Source organism: Dama dama, chromosome 2 (genome assembly GCF_033118175.1).
Source record: "Dama dama isolate Ldn47 chromosome 2, ASM3311817v1, whole genome shotgun sequence".
Taxonomy (NCBI): domain Eukaryota; kingdom Metazoa; phylum Chordata; class Mammalia; order Artiodactyla; family Cervidae; genus Dama; species Dama dama.
Window position 1 is genome coordinate 10,637,608 of NC_083682.1, and position 20,779 is coordinate 10,658,386.

At 51.8% G+C, this 20,779-nt stretch overlaps 1 long non-coding RNA gene across 2 annotated transcripts; it reads right to left on the reverse strand.

The window, feature by feature from the left end:
• Positions 1–6,108: 6,108 nt before the first annotated feature.
• LOC133066136 (uncharacterized) lies at positions 6,109–13,994 on the reverse strand. 2 transcript variants are annotated; one of them, XR_009695092.1, is made up of 3 exons: positions 13,842–13,994; positions 10,137–10,217; positions 6,109–6,901 (listed from the first exon to the last, which is right to left on the reverse strand). It is a non-coding gene; the product is annotated as an uncharacterized LOC133066136 (long non-coding RNA). The 2 variants fall into 2 exon arrangements; XR_009695090.1 differs by having other exon boundaries at positions 13,770–13,994.
• Positions 13,995–20,779: the final 6,785 nt, after the last annotated feature.

A 20,779-nucleotide genomic window follows, 5' to 3' on the forward strand; every position in this document is an offset into this window, starting at 1 on the left:
AAAAGGGACATGACCTATTGCGTCTCCCCCTGGTGCTAATATATGCAGATCAGGATGAAGCTGCTTGTTTTGTGGGAAAGATCCTGACTGCAGGAGCAGAAGCACTTAGCGAGGGTACTTCTCACCACTGTGATCTCTCCACTCACCAGGCATGCGGTCCTTATAACCCCTGCTCCCCCGGGAGGTTTTACTGTCCCCATCTTACAGATGGGGAAACTGAGGTGTAGAGAGGCACCAGGATTCAAACTCGGGTCTGTTTGACCCCAGAGTCCCAAGTCCTAAGGCCCATGGGCTGTGCTGCTCTCTTCTGTCACCTGAGTGGACTGTCCCCGGCTGACTTCCCCGGGGGCTTGGGGAGGAGGCGGGAGCAGGCGTTGTGTGAGCATATATGGGTGTTGGAACCACTCCCCCCAGCCTGGGCTTCCTTCTAAGGAATACTGAGAAAGCAGAAAGGCTGCTCCAGTAAGAATCACACCGAGACTTTAAGCTCCCCCTCCCCGAGCTGGAAGGCGACCCCTTCCCCCGCCTCCCACTGTTTTCTCCTGCTTCAAGGGGCTCAGCAACACCCCAGCGCACACACCCACTGACACCAGGCCAGCCAGACACAGGAGCCCACGGGCTCCCCCGCCACCAGGCGCTCCTCCTGCTCAGCCCTCACTTCCCACAGAAACACTTGCTTACGGGCACACGCGGCTCCGCACACGTGCACACGCCGGGCAGCCCTGTGGCGGGAACGGCCCCACCCCTGCCCATCTCCACCACGATCCTGCTGAGGATCGGGGTACTTCTGCCCGTGAAGGCGGCCACACCACTCCCCTCTACATCACCTCCCTGGAACCCTCCCTCAGCAGCCAAGAGGACCCCACAGGGAGGATGGTTTCCTGCATCCTCCTCACCAGCACACCCACTCCAGTATTCTTGCCTGGGAGATCCCATGGACAGAGAAACCTGGTGGGTTACAGTACATGGGGTCGCAAAGAGTCAGACACGACTGCCCCATCCACCAGAGAGATCCCGTGTAGCCAAAGTCAGAATCAGAAAGGAAGAAGGACAAGATAAACAGCCTTCAGCCCTGCCCGCTGGGACGTAACCACATCCCACAACGTCCCAGGCTCCACGGCGCTAGATTTATTGTCCTCTGACCGCATTGATAATTCCCCAGCGCAACATGCCTGGTCCGCTTGAGTGTGTTAGTCGCTCAGTCGTGTCTGACTCTTTGCGACCCCACGGACTGTAGCTCTCCAGGCTCCTCTGTCCATGGAATTCTCCAGGCAGGAACACTGGAGTGGATTGCCCTTCCCTTCTCCAGAGGATCTTCCTGACCCAGGGATCAAACCCCAGTCTCCCACACTGCAGGCAGGTTCTTGACCAACTGAGCCACCAGGGAAGCCCCTGCTGGAGTGTAAGGCAAAGCAATTCCAGGGAGAAACTGAACTCAGATGGAGCACTGAGCCAACAGGTGATTAAACCCTGAGCGATCGGGATCCCTCTCTGGTCCTGGAGAGAGGGGATGCAGGGAGGGTCCGTGCCTTCAGCTGTGGCCTAGAAGCCTCTGTCCAGAGATGCCCGATCCCCTGCACCCCTGCTGCTGAGCAGCTGGGCACCATGATGTACGAGGCAGCTGAGGTGGAAAGGTTGCCAGGAGCTGAGTTAAGCAACTTTTGGAGAAACATGGACAAAGAAAGGGGAATAGGACTGAGGACCAGAGTTGAAAAAAATCTTGGCTCCAGAGAGCCCTCGATGGCCACTCCTGTGTTACCAGTTCCCTCCCCTCAGCTGGAATCTGCTCAAAACCATAAGGGGTGGTGGTGACCTGGTGGGGCTCCTGGTGGCCTCAAACCCTGAGGACTCGGAAGACAGTCCTGCTCTGCTTCGGGCCAACAGAGGCTGGGTCCTCCCAGGTTGGCTTCTCCCATCTCCCCCGCCTGCCACCCAGCTCGCCTGTGCAGAGTCCCAGCCTCCCAGGCAGATGGCAAGGGGTGGCTGCAAAGGGCTTCTGGATCCCCAAACCACAAGGCTGAGCCACCAATCAGAACAAACAGGCAGAGGTGTGGAGGGTGCACTGAGGGGACATGATCGTTCAATATTCACACTGGGGAGGCCTGAGGCTTCCTCTGAATGGATTCTCACTAGGAGAGCATTCCAAGCAGGAGCTGAAGTGCTGGCAACCCCTGGGGAGGCAGCAAAAGGCGCCGCGGGGAGCACATACGATAGGCCTCCAGCACCCCGAGGATGACCTGGGGACAAATGGCCGAGGAAGCACCAGGCAGTGTCCAGGTGGTGACCCCTGGGAAGGCACAGTCCTTGGCCTGGACAAGTCAGCTCACCATCCGGGGCCTGGTAGGATGTATCCTCCTCCGCCCCTCGTGCCGTGACACTGCAGCGTGGACATAGGGCAAAAACTTTCTACCTTGGGGACCAAGCTTGTGAAATGGGTTGCTGGCTAAGGCAGATACTCCTGCGGAACGCTGGAGAAACGGGACTGGGTTCATGGAATCCAGCCTGCCAGTGTGAAGCTTTCGAGCCATGGGGTATGTAATTCAGGCTCTGCAGCCCATTATTAGTAACTGGGCCCCAGTGGTGTAAAGACCCTGGCAGCCACGCTCACTCATCTTCTTCACCTGGGTCGGCCCTTCAGGCAGAAGTGGGTCCTGGGGGATTCCTGCTACACCTGTCTGCTCTCAAGAGGCCCGCTCTGAGGGTGTCCATCACCCCTTCTCCTTGCCTCCTGCACTTCTCATGGGCCCCAGCCTCCTGCCATCTAGCCTCCACCTCCGTCACAGGACCACCCTGCCCCGTGTCCTGGTGACTCTGACCCACTTGGCTTTCTTTAGGCCACAGCCCCCCAAAACACAGATGTGGCTGCTGCCCACTCACATCCTCTGAACCGGGAACCAAAGTAAATTCTCAAGAGAAAACACACACGTCCAAGTCATGCTCCCACCCGGGTACCCCAGATCTGCCAGCCACAGATACCTCCCAGCCCTGCACGGCCAAAGGCACGTCTGCAGCCCCAGCGAAGGTCTTTCTCCTGCTCGGGCCACTCCTGCAGGGCTCTCCAGTGGCTGCGGCCATGCTCGGACCGTCCTCGGGAAACCTGGGGCCTGGTTCCAGCTCAGCAGCTGACTCACAGTGTCAACAGATCCCACTTTCCCCACCAGGAGCCTTTACGCTCAGGGCCTCTAATTCCCTACGACAGGCCCTTCCTCCCCACTCACATTCCATGCTTCCACCTCCTCGGTCTCCGGCCCTGATCTCTTCACCTGAGGATAATCCCTGACCCCTGGACAGGTCTTCACAAAGGGTTTCTGCAGGTACCATCTTTCACCCTCTGCGACCACCTTCCGATGTGGCTGTGAGAGGTAAAGTCACCTGCTCAAGGTCACACCGGTGAGACTGGAATTCAAGTCTTCTGGCCCCAAAGGCACCGGACAATACTCCAGCTTTGAGGAACCTCAGCAGCATCTCCAAGCACCCACTTGGGCAAATGAGTTGCCAGCCCCACCCTAGTCTCCTATACCCTCAGCCTGGTCTTTCTGGACTCCTAAAGGCCCAGCCTCATTTATTCTTCTCTTGTGATTCCACTTCCCCAAGAGATCCACGAAGATCTAACAATTTCCTCCCACATCCTAAGACTTCTCTGGGGGTGGGGTGGGGGGGTGGGTCTGTAAATTGCCCCTCTGTGAAGTAGGGCATATGTGATGCTGAGTGTGACCCTCACCCAGAGCTTCCCAAAGGATCGGTGAGGGCAGATGCAACCCCAACACACTCCTGGTGGCTGCAGACTCGTCTTTCAAACATGCCCCCAAATGATCCTCTGGACCCAAAGGCTTCTGAGCATCACAGACACCATCACCCCAAGGAAAAGGCAGGGCCCAGGAATCACAGATGGTTGGAGCCCTACGCCTCCCCCTGCCCACGGACATGGCCCACCTCTCAGCCCTGCAAATGTCTCAGGACACATGTTCAGAGATAGGGAGCAGAGCTGAGAACCACCCACCCCTCCCCTCTTCCCCAAAGCTGGATGAATTCATGAGCCCAGGACGAGGCTAGTGCCTGGACAGGTCTCCGTCTGGGTCACCATCAGGGTCTTCAAGGTAGAAGCATCTCCTGGTAGCTCTCTTTCATGTCCATTATAAAGGACACCAACCCTCTCCCAGACTTCTACATTCCTCAGTCCCCCAGTGCACCCAGCAGACATTAAAGGTGGGTCTCTGTGCCAGAAGCAATACCCCTCCTCATACCCAGAGGGGGAGGACAGGCATTCACCCTGCCCGTCCACCAGGGTCTGAGGGCCACGGATTCTCCCCTCGCAGGGCCAGGCTGCCCCAGCACTAGGCTGTGCCAGGGCCATTTCTCACAGTCACAGACAGGAACTCCTGCCATGCTGAGGACACACATTCTTCAAGCCCTGGGTGCCATCACTCCAGACCATCTCAAGGCCAGAACCACTGGACACCTTACTAGTGAGAGCACTTCCTCACACCCCTGCCGAGGGCACCACCATGCGCCCACCAGCTGGCCGCCGCCACCCCAGCAGGAGTCCGATGGCCGGGCCCATCACCTGCCCGCACAGAGGGCTGCGCCCGCCTCACACCTGGGCGGCCACCACCACACCAAGGTGGGGGTGAGTCTCCTTCTGACACCCGTGCCAGGAAAACCACGCTGCCCACGCCCGCGCCACGCGTGTCACCCTTCCCGCATCGGTGCCAGGGGCTCCACGGATCCCACACCTGTCACGGGCGCGCGCGGCAGCCGCACCTCCGCCTGCGGACCCGTCGGGCGGGCCATCGCGCGCCTTGGACACTGCCCAGCTGCCGCGCCGCTCTCACCGCGCCCAAGCCCGGGGCCCGGCCCGCCGCACCCGCGTCCCCCTTTACCTCCAGCCCGCCGCAGGGCTCGGCCCGCCGCCACCACCGCGACCGCCACCTCCATCCTGGGCTCCCCAAGGCCCCGATTCACTAACGCCGCTTCCGCAGGGCGCCGGCGCCGGCGCGAAGGCCGCCTCCGCCCCCCGGGGGACGCTGCGTCCTTTACGTAAACCCCACTCCGCCGCCAGCGGTGACCATGGCGACGGCCGTGGGGTGGCAGCGCCCCCTGGTGCCAGGGAGGGGAGTGGCGCCGAGGCCGGAGGGAGTGGAGTCTTTCGCGGGCTGGGGCCCGGCGCGTGGGGGCGGTGGGCGCCGGGCTTCTGCCGCCGCTGGGGCTCCGTGGGCGGCCGGGAGGGGCACGACCCGCCGCGCGGCATGCGGGGAAGGGAGCCGCCTGGGTCCCCCTCCTGCAGGCCCCGCGTGACCGGGTTTAGCGTGGGAGAGGGGGAAAAAAAAAAGCGTGTAGGATCACTGGAGAACTAGTTCATTTGGGGGGAGGAAAGAGGGAGCTGGATTCCACCTCCTCCTGGTGCAGAGCGCTCCTTGGAGTAAGGGGGATGGGGGGCGGTCAGAGCGCATCTTCGCCATCTGTGTCCTCTCGCCGTTCACCCCGCTGGGGCCCAGCATAGCGCCTGGCTTCCAAAAGGGCGCTTGGTCAATTTTGAATTCCTGGCAAATGAAGAAAATTGCCCTTCCTCTTCTGCTTCACACGCATCCATTCATTCCCTCAACACACCTTCCCTGAGAGCCAGCCTTGAGCAGGGAGCGCCACTGTCCGCGTGCCTCGTGCTAAGCTGGGGGAGTGAGTGGGCGCAAAGATGAGCAGAACCCAGGCCCAGACCTCCAGGAGTTGGATCTCGGGGGTACTAGACCATCACAGTACAGGGTGCTTGCGGTGTAGGAGCTCAGCAGAGACGGCGGGCAGTGGAGCTCTTAGATGGACCCTTAAGCAAGCCCTGGGGGAGGGAGTTGGGTCTGGAGGCCAAGAGGACCCAGCTGGGTCTCAAAGCTGGAGTAGAATTCAGAGCAAAGAGGGGAGCCGCATATTTCAGCGAGGGGAGTGCCTCTAAAGTGTTGTCGGGGGCCCTGTTTTCATCCCAAGGAAACAGGGTGACCCACAGCAGTTTTGTGAAAGTAGGAACTATGTGAAGGGAAACTGAAGTGGATCACCCTCCTGAAAATTTTCTGGACTTTTGCTTTAAAGTGAGACTGAGTCCAGGGCAGCCTTCCTCTCTGTTGAAGCATGTGGGAGCTACTTCTGGAAGGAGTTCTGTATTATCCATGGTTATTTTGAAGGCAAACTCCAGTTTGCTTTAAAAAAGGAAAAATGGAGGCAGGGAGGACAAATACTGGATTGGATTCCTTAGGGGATTCAAGAAAGAGGTGGACCTTCCCAGCCTCGGGAAGAGCAGGGTATCAGGGAGGATTTAAGGACGGATTGTAGCACAGCAATTCAGGGACCTTCTGTCTAGATCACTGCAATGGATCAGAATCAAAACTGCCAAATTAAACGTTCCCTTGGTTCAAAGTTCTAGATTCCCAAAAGAAAGAGTTTTGTTGGTCCAGCTTGGGCCATGGTCAATCATAGCAGCTACATTCCACCCCCTTAGCTGCCCAGTGCATACAAATTCACACATGTATGCGCGTGCGTGCACACACACACACACACACCCTCCTCCCATTCATTCAGAGTCATTTTCACCAAACTATATTGTGTTCCAGTACTCCCTGGTCAGCTACCTCCAGACTTGATGTCATAATGAAGATCCAGGTTCAAGATCTTCAAGGTGCTGTCCATGTCCATTTCTCCTGAAGGTTACGGTGATCCCATCTGAGCACTTAACAACTGAGTTAAAGGGTACTTAACTACCACCACCATGTCCTCTGAATTCTTGATGCTCATAGGGTGGCAGCAGCACCATGGGGAGGGGGGTGCTTGTGAGAGATGCAGAATCTCAGGCCCCCACGTCTCAGCAGGTTGGCATGATCCCTCAGTGTTACGTATGCACATCACCATTTGAGAAGCACTGCTGTTCCAAATACGGATGGAAAGGAGAAGAAAATACATGAAAAATGTGTTTTAATGGTGATCATTGCTGTTTAAAAAGAAAAGCAGGAGGGCTGATTTATTTAATCTTCAGCCACTCCAGTAACCAACAAGACAGTGGCTGCAGTCTTTATTTTTGCAACTGTTTGCAAACTCCTAAAAGGTGTTTATGACTTCCTTCCTCTAACTCCTGCCTGCATCTCATTTTCCTGGTGGACTGACTGACCCGAGCCCCCATCCTTGAAGGTGTGTGTCAGTCGTGTCCGGCTCTTTGCGACCCCATGGACTGCAGCCCGCCAGGCTCCTCTGTTCATGGGATTCTCCAGGCAAGAACACCGGCATGGGTTGCCATTTCCTCCTCCAGGGTCCATCCTCAAGGCCCTGAGCTATTGGGGATCCTGACTGTAAAGCATCACAACAGTCTGCCTTTACCGTAGGGCATGAGGGTGTAGGAGGTACTCCATGGGGACCCTGCGTCCCACCCGTATCGCTCTTATGTGTGTGTCTGTGTGTGTGTGAGATGAGTGTCCCCAAGTGGCCAGGTGGCAGTCCCAGTCTCCAATTCAGCGGAACCGTTATTGTGCCCCCTGGTGGAAACGTCCCTCCCTTTAGTTCTGAAACTACCAGACAGTCAAAACTCAAGAATTGCCTGAACGGGAGGCAGACAGCAGGCATTTTGACGCTGGTGAAACTCACATCACCACGTCCACCCCTAGTTCTGAGACCCTTTGGAAGGAACGTACCCTACCAGACGTCTGGTTCGGAACACATGTTCCCTGGGGTCCTTACCTGGTCCAGCCACCAGGCTGCTCCCTCTCCACTCCAAGATCCCATCTGCCCTTCCTGCTGAAAGCCGTCAGCCCCGGTTCTGACAGAGTCTGGCCAGGTGTCTTTGTAGACGGCCACCAGAGCTGCGAGCAGACTGGAGTCAGGGAAGAGGACAAGACTGAGGGCTCCAGGATGGGCGACAAGCCATAGATTGGTCCCAGTCCAGCTGCTGAGCTGTGTTCCCTCAGCTCGATGCCAAATTCCCACTCTGGCCTCAGTTTCCCTCTGGGTCCCAGTGGGGATAATAACATGGCTCCTCCTTCCAGGGGGGTTGTGTGGATTAACTAATTAATGAGCATGACATCGTCTGCTTCTGCAAAGGGGCTGATTAAATGCTGAGTGTTGTTATTAGAGCGATGAGGGTGTGTGACAGGCAGAGTCAACTGCAGACAGATCTACTCCCCTCACTCGCCTCCTCCCCACCCCGTTCCTCCGTCTGCCCCACACTCTGCAAGCTGAACATCTTGCAAGACAAAGCCAAGATGATTTTTGGCACCCCAAAGACGGTGTCTAAGTTTTGCGTGTTTCCCCTGTACTGGAATGTGAGTCACGGCCCAGCTCCGTAGAGTAATCTGTCTCCGACAGCTGGCACAGCTGTGCCCTGCCTCAGACTCTTGGCTCCCAGCAGCTGCAGGGTGGGATGGCTCGGCCAGTGATTGCGTCGGGTTAGAACTGCCTGCAGAAAGACAACTGCAGCATTCCTGAGCTGGGCACCAACCCCCTGACTGCATTACCCCATAGTCCCAGCGACTGAGTGATTGCCTTTCCTCACAGCCCAAGGGAGGGAACGTCAATGCGGCCTACTGGCTTAAGGCTTAAGCGGGAATTCAGAGCATGCAGTGTTTTAAAGTATAAAGTATCTGCTCATGGCTGCTAGAGATCCAATGACTACATTTTAGCTTGGATGCAGAGTATAGGATAAGGCATGAAATCAGCTCTGGGCATGGTGACTTTAGCTTGTTCCCAGATGTCCAAGTCCCGAGTGAAATAGTGAATGTGACTTTCCCAGTAGTCGGTGTGAAATCATTGCCCACTCACCAGTGGTGGGTCCCCCATCTCTGAGTGTTGTAGGATGCTGGCTCCCACCCAGAATCCTGGCATCCATGGTGGGGCAGATAGGAAGGGATGGCTCAGTCCCACCACCAGGTAAACCCCACTGGGTAAACATCTGACAACCACGAGAAATGTTATTTACCCAAATAGCACGAACTCTGCCTGTGGAGAGGAGAGAAAAGCTCTGGAGGCTGAGCTGTCAGACTCCCACAGGGAGAGAAATTAGCCAGTTTCGAGGTCTAGGGAACGAATGCATGTGAACTGGGGTTTGGGACACCTGAGCCAGCTCAGGATTACCCGGGGTTTCTCATGGCAGGATTTCAGCCCTTTTTTCCCCTAAAAATCGCTGCTCTCCTGCCTTCTTGCTCCTCCTTCTACGAGATATAGGAATGGGTCATGGGGGCAGATAGCCTGTAAGTGGGGGCTGGACCCATGAGGATTAAAATCAGCTCCCACTGGGATGTGCTGAGGTCTTGTGCAAGAAGCAAGTCGTCCCCTCCCACCCGAGGGGAGCCTGCAACCCATGCCTTTTACCTGAGTGAGCATCATTTGCAATCAGAGTCTCAACACATTTGTAAGGTGATGGAGTGATAACGGTGGAGATACTGGAGGAGGTGAGAGTGTTGATGGTCTAGGTAGTGGTGTTGATGGGGAGGAGAAAGGACTGATGGCTTCCAAGGGGGTAGTTCTGGAAAGTTTTTCGCTTCCCACCTCATCCTCCATTCACTTGGGTATCACTAGTACTTTCACTGTAATGCCCAAAGGATTGGGGGATCCTTGCATCTCATTAAACCAGCCTATTTGTAAGTGTCTGCTCCCTAACGGGCGTTGTAGTAACTAGTTTTTCTCCTTGGGGCACTAGGGAGCTATGGGATTATAAACACAGATGTCTCAGGAGAAAGACTGCATGCTTATTGACTAGTGTGATTCATCTGTACTTTCTGGACAATAATAACAAGAGTAGAGAGTCCTCTTGAGGGTGTTCATCCATCCATCTACCCACTCAACCACCCGCTTATTCTCTCACCTCCTCTTCACCCACACATCCACCCACCCACCCACTCACCTTCTTCCATCCAGTCTGTCCGTTGCCCACCTACGTACCTACCCACCCACTCACTCCTCCATTCACCCACACATCCGTCCACTCATCCACAAATGCATCCATCCATCCATCTATCTATCCACTCACCTATCTGTCCATCAACTCTTCCATCTCTCCACCTATCCAACTATGTCTTAAATCTTGTCCAGTTGATTGTCCCTCCTAAATATCTTTGCAACTATCCACTTCTGTCCATTTCTACCAGTACCAGCCAGGTACGGGCCACACTTACCTCTCTTCAGGGCCACTGCCACGGGCTATTAACTGCTCCCACTTCTCATCCAGTGTTCCACCCAACAGATAAAGTGACCTCCTATAAATGAACATCAGATTACATCATGTCACTGCTTAAAACCTCGCTGTGGTTTCTTATTGCTCTTAGAATACAGACCCCAATTTTTGTTGGGTATACAGTAAACTGTACAGATGATGAATTTCCCCATATGTGTATACCTGTGATCACACCCAGATTAAGACACAGAGTATTTCCAGTTCTTTTTGCCCATAAAAGTCAGTTACCCCACTCCCCGATGTAGAAACTAATTGTATGTCTACACTTTAGGTCTGCCTGTTTCTGAACTTCCTACAGATGGAATCATAGAGCATGGACTCTTTTGTGTCTGGCTTCTTGTGAGAAACGTTATGTCTGTGAGAGTCATCCATGTTATTATGTATACCAGTAGTTCACCGTTTTTTATCGCTGTGTGATATTTCATTAGGGTTTTCCTGGTGACTCAGTGGTAAAGAATCCACTTGCCAATGCAGGAGATGCGGGGTTGATCCCTAGGTCAGGAAGATGCCCTGGAAAAGAAAATGGCCACCCACTCGAGTATTCTGAACAGAGGAGCCCAATGAGCTACAGTCCATGGGGTCGCAAAAGAGTAGGACACAACTTAGCAACTAAACCACCACAGCAACAATATTTCATTAGATAAGTATACTATGAATTTTTTGTTTATTCTGCTGTCCTGGCTTTTTCCAGCTTGGGATTCTACTGTATAAGGCCGCTACATTCTTGTAAAAGTCTTTTAGTGGATATTGCACTTATTTCTCTTGGGTTGGGGGTGGACAGGATAATGACCCCTAGTGATGTCCATGTCCTAATCCCCAGAACTTGTATGTTTAATTATAGTGTGTGCTTGCATGCTAAATCGCTTCAGACGCTTTGTGACTCCGTGGACCCCATGGACCCCAGGCTCCTCTGCTCCTCTGTCCATTGGATTCTCCAGGCAAGAACACTGGAGTGGGTTGCCATGCCCTCCTCCAGAGAACCTTCCTTACCCAGGGATTGAACCCACATCTCTTACGTTTCCTGCATTGGCAGGCAGGATCTTTACCGCTAGTGCCACCTGGGAAGCCCTCAAGTATAATACAAAAGGGACTTCAGGTTGCAGGTGGAATTAAGGTCTCTAATCAGCTGATCTTGAGATAGAGAGATTATCCTAGATTATCCGGGTGGGCTCTGTGTAATCAAAAGCTTCTTTATAAGTAGGAGGGGGAAGCTAGGTGAGAGAAACAGATGACAGTGTGAGAAAGACTTGACCAGCCATTACTGGCTTTGAAGATGAGCCAAGGAACTGGGAAAGGCAAGGAAACAGGTTATCCTTCTAGAGCCTCTAGAAGGAACATAGGCTTGCTGATACCTTGATTTTAGCCCAGTGAGACCCATTTTGGACTTCTGAACTTTAAAACTATAAGATAAAGATTTGTTTTAAGCCACCAAGTTTGTGTCAGTTTATTACAGCAATAGAAAGCTAATACAGATAGATGTGAGATTTCCCTGGTGGTCCAGTGGTTGAGAATCCTCCTTCCAATGCAAGGAACACAGGTTTGATCCCTGGTGGGGGAACTAAGATCCCACATACCTTGGGGCAACTAAGCCCACTCCCCACAACTACTGAGCCCACGCTCTAGAGCCTGTGCACCACGATAAGAAAAGCCTTCAAGCCACATCTGGAGAAAGCTTGAGCATTGCAACAGAGAGCCTGTGCACCACAATGAAGAGCCAATGCAGTCAAAACAACAACAACAAGAACAACAACAACAACAGGTAGATACTTAGGAGTGGAACTGGTAGAACTGCTCGGTCATCAGATGGACAAAACCCTCAAATTCTTCTTCATGCCACCATCCAGCATGTCTGGCCCTGCCGACATGTCTGCCCACATCTTGGGCCACTCTCTTCTCTTCTGTCCACCCTCCCGCCAGGCAAGCCTGTCATGATGTTCTTCAGAGGTGTCCCTTGCGTGTGCTGTTCCCTCTGCTAGGATGGCCCTCCCGTCCCTGACTCTTAAGCTCTCAGTTCCCAGGAGGTCAAGTTCCCAATTACTGATGGGCTCTCCAAGCACTCCGGTTTTTTCCTCCAGACCACTTGTCAAGGTTTCTTGTTTAGCTGCTAAGTCATGGCAACTCTTTGCAAATCATACTGCAGCGCACCAGGCTTCCCTGTCCTTCACTATTTCCCAGAGTTTGCTCAAACTCATGTCCACTGAGTCAGTGATGCCATCCAACCATGTTACCCTCTGTTGTCCCCTTCTCCTCCTGCCCTCAATCTTTCCCAGCATCAGGGGTCTTTTCCAATTAGTTGGCTCTTCACATCAGGTAGTCAAAGTATTGGAGTTTCTGCTTCAGCATCAGTCCTTCCAATGAATATTCAGGGTTGATTTCCTTTAGGACTGACTGGTTTGATCTCCTTGCTGTCCAAGGAACTCTCAAGAGACTTCTCAAGAGATCAAGATTTACCATGATATGTTCATTTAAGTGGAGGACAGGGGAGCCTGGCGTGCTGCACTCCATGGGCTCACAGAGTCCTACACAACTTGGTGACTGAACAACCATTTATTTAAGTAACTGAGTTTGCCCCCACCCCCATCCTTATGCAGCACCCTATCCACAGACGAGAAGCTCCCTCTGGGTAGGGACTGGGTCACTCTCATGTCCTTAGCACACAGCTCCAGTGCCTGGCACATAGTAGGCCCACAGCAGCTAACTGCTCCCTGTTGAATGAATGAACTTCTGTTTGATAGGGATGGGGAGATGTCTGGGTACAGTGAGAATGTCAGAACAAGTGTGGAGAGAGGGATGGAAGAGGAAGCAAGGAGACAGGAGGAGAGACAGAAACACACGCCCCGGAGACCATCGAGCCCCAGATTCTACCCTCAATTTCAGTCTCATTTCACTGGCATCCCCAGGGCAAGGAGACTCTTGAAAACCATCCATGTGAATCAAACCCACAGGAGGGAAATGCTGATCTCTTAGTGAGAAAGGCCCTGTTTTCCTTTAAAGACAGCTCGATGCCTTTCCAGGGACCTGTGACTCATACCTACTGCTTTGGAAACAGTCGGCCTGGCCGCTGAGGAAGGACGGGTATTATACGTAAGTCTGGAGCTGACCTCGACCCCAAGGTGGGCGGTGGGTTTCCCAAGGCTCCCCCAGCGTGTTAGAATCAGAGCTGGGATCTGAAACTGGAGCTCTTGACTCCCAGCTCGCTGCTGGGGTGGCGTAGGGTTGCCAGATTTAGCAAATTAAAAAACAGGATGCCCATTTCAATTTGAATTTCAGATGAACAATAAAAAAATTTTTTTTAGTGTAAGTGTGTCCCAAGTGTTATAAGAGACATACTTATACTAAATAATTATTGTTGTTCATCTGAAATTCAAATTTAACTGGGCATCTTGTATTTTATCTGGCAATGGGTGGGGAGTAGGACCACAGGGCGGAGTTGGGGGAGCAGTTAATCCCAGCTTCACTACCAAACAGGCCTATCTGGGGACCCAAGTCCCCATGCTCTCTAGAAAACACAGAGTCTGTTTGTCCCCTGGGCAGAGTTGGCTACCCTCTGACTTCTTTGGCTTCCTTAACTCACCAGCTTCAGCCTCGGAACAGACCCCGGCCTTCTGCTAGGACACTGGTTCTCAACTCAGAACCTTAGAATTACCTGCCCAGGCTGCACCCCAGGCCAGTGACAGCAGACTCTCTGGGGATTGCACTCAGGCATCAGGAGTTCTCGAAGCTCCCCAGGCAACCCCAGCAGGCAGCCGAGGTTGAGAACCACTGTGTAGCAGGACCCGCTTGCTTCTCGGCAGCTGAGGGCGTGTTAGTTTTGCTTTTGCCTCCTGGAAGAGCCTTGGGAACCACCGCAGTCTCAGCTGCTCCCCTTTACAAAGCAACGTGCCACAGGCCCTTCTGCCCTGGGCTTCCCTCAGCCCTTTCCGGTTGATTCTGAGGAGTTCTCCTTTCAGAGAATGACAGTTCCTGTTACCCCATGGCTCAACAGGAAGGCAGGAGTGGGGAGACCCCACCCCCAACCTCTATTCTGGGATCCATGTGCCCCTACTGGGATCCGGAGCAACCAGAGAGCCTCTTGGGGACTCAGGGTCAAGGCTGGGAGGAAAGCAGGTTATCCTCTGAGCTGATTCTTTGAGCCCCATCCTTGCGGCCGGGTTGGATCTGTCGGCTCTGGGTGCCTGTTGCCCCTCCATTCCTCTCCCCCAGAGCAAACAGTGCGCATGTGCCTGCCTGTCACTCTGTCTAGCTTCCCCACTAGACCAGCTCCAGGGGGGCAGGGGACAGGTCCGTCTTCTCAGTCCCCAGACCTTGGCTGGTGGCTGGAGCAGGGATATTTGTGTTAACTGGTGGATGAACTTTTGCAATTATGAATTCTCACCCTGCCCTTGTATAGACAAGGAAACAGAGGCAGAGATGGGCAGAGACCTCCCCCGGGTTGCACAGCGTGATGGAAGCTGAGTGAGGACTAAAACTCAAGACTCTGATTCCCATTCTGGGGCTCTTTCCACTCAGGAGGGCCCCCACATCTACTCCCGCCCATGTCACCCCTCTCAGCCCTGTTCTGAGTCATCGACTTCTCCTTTCAAGCTCTCCTCCTAGGGACAGACAGACAGACACACATGCATACATACACACACTATATACTCTCCCGAGGTGTCCCTTCTGGAAAGGGTCAGGGAGACCCTGACAGTGGGTGAAGACGCAGGCAAAGGTGGGAGGAGACATGTGTTCTGTAGAAAACACTGGAAGTCCTTCTAGCTGAAGCCTCCTCTACGAAACAGACTTCCAGTGAAGAGGCCTGGCGGGTATGCAAGGACTTCTGTGTGGACAGGCTCCTCAGGGTGGACATTGCCCTCCTCCTTCCTCCTCTCACCTTGGAAGAAAGACTGAGCTGCCCCCAAGCTCAAAGAGCCTCCTTCTCCCTAGAGCAGTCCCCAGCTTGAAGGTCCACAAGCAGGATTTGGAGCCAAGTCGAACCAGCCCACACACCCCTCTCCTGGATGTGAGACCTTCCTTGAGGCTCAGTTTCCTGATCAAGAAAATAATAATATTGCCCTGGACAGGCAGTGGTGAAGATGATTTGCAGGGTGCTGAGCTTGCTGTTAGGTGCTCGGCCAAGGCGCTTTCCGGGAGCCTCTGCCCTGGGGTCCCAGAGACATTATAAGCCGCACACGTGCACAGTTAGCAGGAACTCGATGCTGACCCCCTGATTGGACAAATCGATATCATCAGTTTCTTTCTGAGTTGTGAATCAGAAGGTGGCCTTTTTGGTAATTTCGTGAATGACAATGGCTTCCCAATGGGCCCCAAAGAGACCAAGTACCTTTCAGAGACTTCCCTGCCTTTTAAGAAACTGATTTTATTGGAGTGTAGTTGATCTACAATGTTGTGTTAATTTCTACTGCACAGCAAAGTGATTCATTTATACATATTATGTTCTTTCTCATAGTCTTTTCCATTGTGGTTTAATCACAGGATATCTGATGCAAAGGGCCAACTCATGGGAAAATACCGTGATGCTGGGAAAGATTGAAGGCAAAAGGAAGGGGGGGCAGGGGAGGATGAAATGGTTAGATAGCATCACCAACTCAATGGACATGAACCTGAGCAGACTCTGGAAGAGAGTGAAAGACAGGGAAGCCTGGCATGCTGCAGTCCGTGGGGTCGCAAGGAGTCGGACACGACTTAGCGACTGAACAACAAAAAAAGCTGAATATAGTTCCCCATGCTATACAGTAGGACCTTGATGTTTTCCCTGACTTTTGAAGTCCTGTCAAGAAGGTAAGCAAGCATTTGCACCGCAGGGCCCTGGAGGCAGGTTTGCAGTGGGTCTTCCTGCGAGGGTAGATGTCAGAGCAGACAGAACCCGACGGACTTCAGTGGGCAGGAAGAACCTCAGAAACCTCAGGGATGGCATTTGCTCTCAGACATCTGTTTCTTAGTAGTTTAAAAAAGTGTGTGTGTGTGTGTGTGTGTGGTGGTGAAATATTTGTTGTTGTTGTTCAGTCGCTAAGTTGAGTCTGACTCTTTGTGACCTCATGGACTGTAGCATGCCAGGCTTCCCTGTCCTTCACAATCTCCTGGAGTTTGTTCAGATTCATGTCCATTGAGTCAGTGATGCTGTCTAACCATCTTATCCTCTGCCAACCCCTTCTACTTTTGCCTTCGATCTTTCCCAGCATCAGGGTCTTTTCCAACGACCCTTTTAACCATTTTGAAGTGTATGGTTAAAAAAATAAATAAATAAATAAAGTATAAGGTTCAGTGGTGTTAAATACATTCACATTGTTGTGCAACCGTCTCCAAAATTTTTCTGTTCCCTCATAGTTCAGCTGATAACAAATCGGCCTGCAATGCAGGAGACCCAGGTTCAATTCCTGGGTTGGGAAGAAGGGATAGGTTACCCACTCCAGTATTCTTGGGCTTCTCTTGTGGCTCAACTGGTAAAGAATCTGCCTGCAATGTGGGAGACCTGGGTTCGATCCTTGGGTTGGGAAGATGCCCTGGAGAAGGCAAAGTCTACCCACTCCAGTATTCTGGCCTGGAGAATGCCATGGACTGTATAGTCTATGGGGTCGCAAAGAGTCGGACACAACTGAGCGTCTTTCACATCCTGAAACTCTGTATCCATTCAACAGGGACTCCTCTTTCCCCTCTCTCCCCAGCCCATCCCAACCTCTCTCCTACTTTCTGTCTGGATGAATCTGACTGTACTAGGTACCTCCTATAAATGGCATCGTGCAATATTTTCCCTTCTGTGTCTGGCTTATTTTGCTCAGCATAATATCTTCAAGGTTCATCTATGTTGTAGCATATGTCAGAATTTTCTTCCTTTTTGAGGCTAAATAATGTACTGTTGTATATATAGACCACATTTCATCCATCAATGGGCGTTTGAGTTGTTTCTACTTTTTGGCAGTAATAATGCTATGAACGTGGATGTACAAATATCTGGTCAAGTCCCACTTTCGATTATTTTGGGTATGTATCCACGTCAAAATATAAACTGAGGCATGTTAAATTTTTTAAGAATTGAAAAAAATGGATTCAAATCAGGCAGCAGTCAATCTAGCAGACAGAAAGGAGCTCCACGGAACTGAACAGAAGGAAAGACTTTTGTGGGCAGAAGGGAACGGGAACAAGCAAGTTACACAAGGCAAAAAAAGTGGGTTGGTTATTGCAAAATTACTTTTCTTCCGGGCTTGGCAGGGGTCAGTCAGGCAGATTACCTAACTAACGCTGATCAGACAATTCCTGATTGACTGGTTTAAGATTCCATTTCTGGGAGAGCCAAAACTGTCACTCAGCCTCAGTTTAGTGACATGGGCTTTAGCATGCACAACTTTATTTTGGTCCTGTTACCTTGTTTTTAACACCCAGAAGTAGGATTGCTGGATCATATGCTAATTTTATGTTAGACTTTTTGAGGAACCGTCATACTGTTTTCCATAGCAGCTGCACATTTTATACGCCCCTCAGTGATGCCCCGGGGTTCCAATTTCTCCACATCCGTGCCAAGATTTGTTTTCTGGTTGGCAACTTATTTGCTCATTTGTTTCTGTTTGATTTATATTTTGCTTTGCCGAAACACCTATTTGCTTTGTTTTCATTTGGTCTATTTTTTTGTTTGTTTGTGGGGTGTTTTGTTTTGCTTTGGCCATATACCACGTGGCTTGTACGATCTAAGTTTCCTGACCAGGGATTCAGCCTGGACCCTTGGCAGTGAGAGCACAGGTTCCTGCTGTGAACATTTGTTTCTACGTCTTGGTGAGCATGTGCGTGCACCCATTTCTGTTGAGTACATTCCTAGGGATAGATTTGCTGAGTCATAGGATATATGTGTGTTAGGTTTGGTCAGTTCTTCCAGTTTCACAAAGTGGTTTTACCAATTTACAGTCCTGCCAACCATGTATGAGAGTTCCCGTCACTCCACATCCTTGCTAACATTGGGATGGTCTCTCCTTTCTGTTTCAGTCGACTTTTCATCCACTTTTTTTTTTAGGAATGTGACCCAATTTGTTTCCTTTCCCACCTCCTGTAATGACTCCATTGGTCAGAGCTGATAGCCTTGGGCTGGCCCCCATTCTGAAGGACCAGACAGAAGGTCAGTTAACTCCCTGGTGGGGGTTGATCTAAGCTTCACCCCATGGAATCATTCTATAATAAGTATTCAATGCTCTGATTCAAAAGAAGTATACCCTTGGTCATTCATTTGACTGAAATATATTTCTCCTGTATTTGGTTCCCGTCCACGGTTCTTGGCTCACAGCTCCCCAAGCCCTTGGAATTTGCTTTGCAATATGATCAATGGGAGCATCTTTTTTAGTGATATGTGGTCTCTTGTCCTTGGTTCGTGAAATCTGTCTTCAGAGACACAGAGGTGAAATGAATGGTTGGTTATTCATGTGTGTGTGTGTGTGTTTAAGTCTCTTCAGTCGTGTCTGACTCTTTGTGACCCTATGGACGGTAGCCCTTGCAGCTCCCCTGTTCATGGGATTCTCCAGGCAAGGGTACTGGTGTGGGGTGCTGAGCCCGCTTCCAAGGGATCCTCCTGACCCAGGAATCAAACCTGCGCCTCTTACCTCTCCTGCATTGGCAGACAGGTTCTTTACCACCAGCGCCACCTGGGGAGCCCTTTTTTATTCACAACAAACCCCTTTCCACCGCAACTAGGTTTATGTTAATGAGCTGACTTCTGTATGCACTATACAGAAGCCTTCTAAGGATGGAGGCTTGTTGTCAGGGGAACCACCATGAATACAGGAGTGGGACTGATTTCCAGGTTGGGGAAAAGGAGGTTGAATCAATTGCCAATGGCCAATGCATTAATCAATCGTGCCTAAGTAATAAAGCCTCCATTAAAAAACAAAAGGTGTGAGGGTTCCCACAACTGACATGTAGGGGAAACAGAATGCTTCCCTGTGCTGCCTCAGTTCAGTTTAGTCACTCAGTCGTGTCCGACTCTTTGTGACCCCATGGACTGCAGCACGCCAGGCTTCCCTGTCCATCACCAACTCCTGGAGCTTGCTCAAACTCATGTCCATCAAGTCGGTGATGCCATCCAACCATCTCATCCTTTGTCATCCCTTTCTCCTCCTGCCTTCAATGTTTCCCAGCATCAGGGTCTTTTCCAAGGAGTCAGTTCTTCACAGCAGGTGGCCAAAGTATTGGCGAGTCAGCTTCAACATCAGTCCTTCCAATGAATATTCAGGACTGATTTCCTTTAGGAGGGACTGGTTTGATCTCCTTGCAGTCCAAGGGACTCTCAAGAGTCTTCTCCAACACCACAGTTCAAAAGCATCAATTGTGCTTCCTGGCCAGCCCCAAACTCCCAGAGGACAGAGGCTCCTTTGTTAGAGACCGCACCCTCTTCATCTGGCTGTTGAGTCGGGTTCTTTAATATCCTCTGTAATAAACCCGTAATCTGGTGATTGAACTGGCTTCTTGAGTTTTGTGAGCGGCTCTAGCAAACTTACTGCACCCGAGGAGGAAACTTTGGTTTACAGTCAGTCAGTCAGAAACACAGGTAACAACCTGGGTTTGTACCTGGCACCTGCGGTGGAGGGCAGTCTCGATGAACTGAACCTTTAACCTATGGAATCTGATGCCATCTCCAGGCAGATGGTGTCAGCACTGAACTGAATTCTCAGACACCCTGCTGGTGTGGGGGAATTCCTTGTTGTTGTGAGGAAGCCTTCTACACACATTGAAATTGGGGCCAGGAATCCCAGAAAGTGTGGCATTAGGACCACCCAGTCAAAGCCTTTCCTTGGGACATATAGTACCAGCAGGGAGCAGATGACATGGGTCAGGACTCTTGTGGTGACCCTAAGCACCCCCGCCCTATGAGGTGATCTGGGACCTGGGGGATTGTGTGGCTAATGCCTGCCTCTACTATGGCTTCTGAGCTTCCCTGCTAGCTCAGACCATAAAGAATCTGCCTAAAATGCAGGAGACCCAGGTTCCATCCGTGGGTCAGGAAAATCCCCTGGAGAAGGGAATGGCCACCCATTCCAGTGTTCTTGCCTGGAGAATTCCACAGACAGAGGTGCCTAGCCAGCTACAGTCCATGGGATCGCAAAGACTTGGACACGACTGACCGAGTAACGTACACACACACTATGGCTTTCATTTCCCACCTGTGACCTCAAGCCAGCATTGCCGGTAGGTTCCTCAAGCTTTGTAGCTGGAAGGCATTTGGCTTCTGCATAGGTAATGTTTTTCAAATGTATGTGGATCCCATTGTGGTTAATAACATTTGAATTGACTGAAAGCTTTTCAGTATTCACAGTCATCTTTTGTGTTATGTTTTCTCAGTTCGTGACTTCACAAAAATACAACTATTAATAAATGGGGTGGGAATAGGTCAAACTGAAAAGTAAGAGTTCAGAAAACAAAAGAGATCAGAAGGCCTTGGCTGTCAGTCAGTGTGGCCACTGGAGGTTACCAAAGCATGGGGGTGTGTCATGGAATGCTTCAAATCTTCCACCTCTCTGGAGTACCCCTGCCTTGAAAGATCCAGGTGAAGTGGCTTCAGACCCTCTTCGTACTGGGAACGTCAGTCGTCCTTCACCGCGTCTCCAAGTA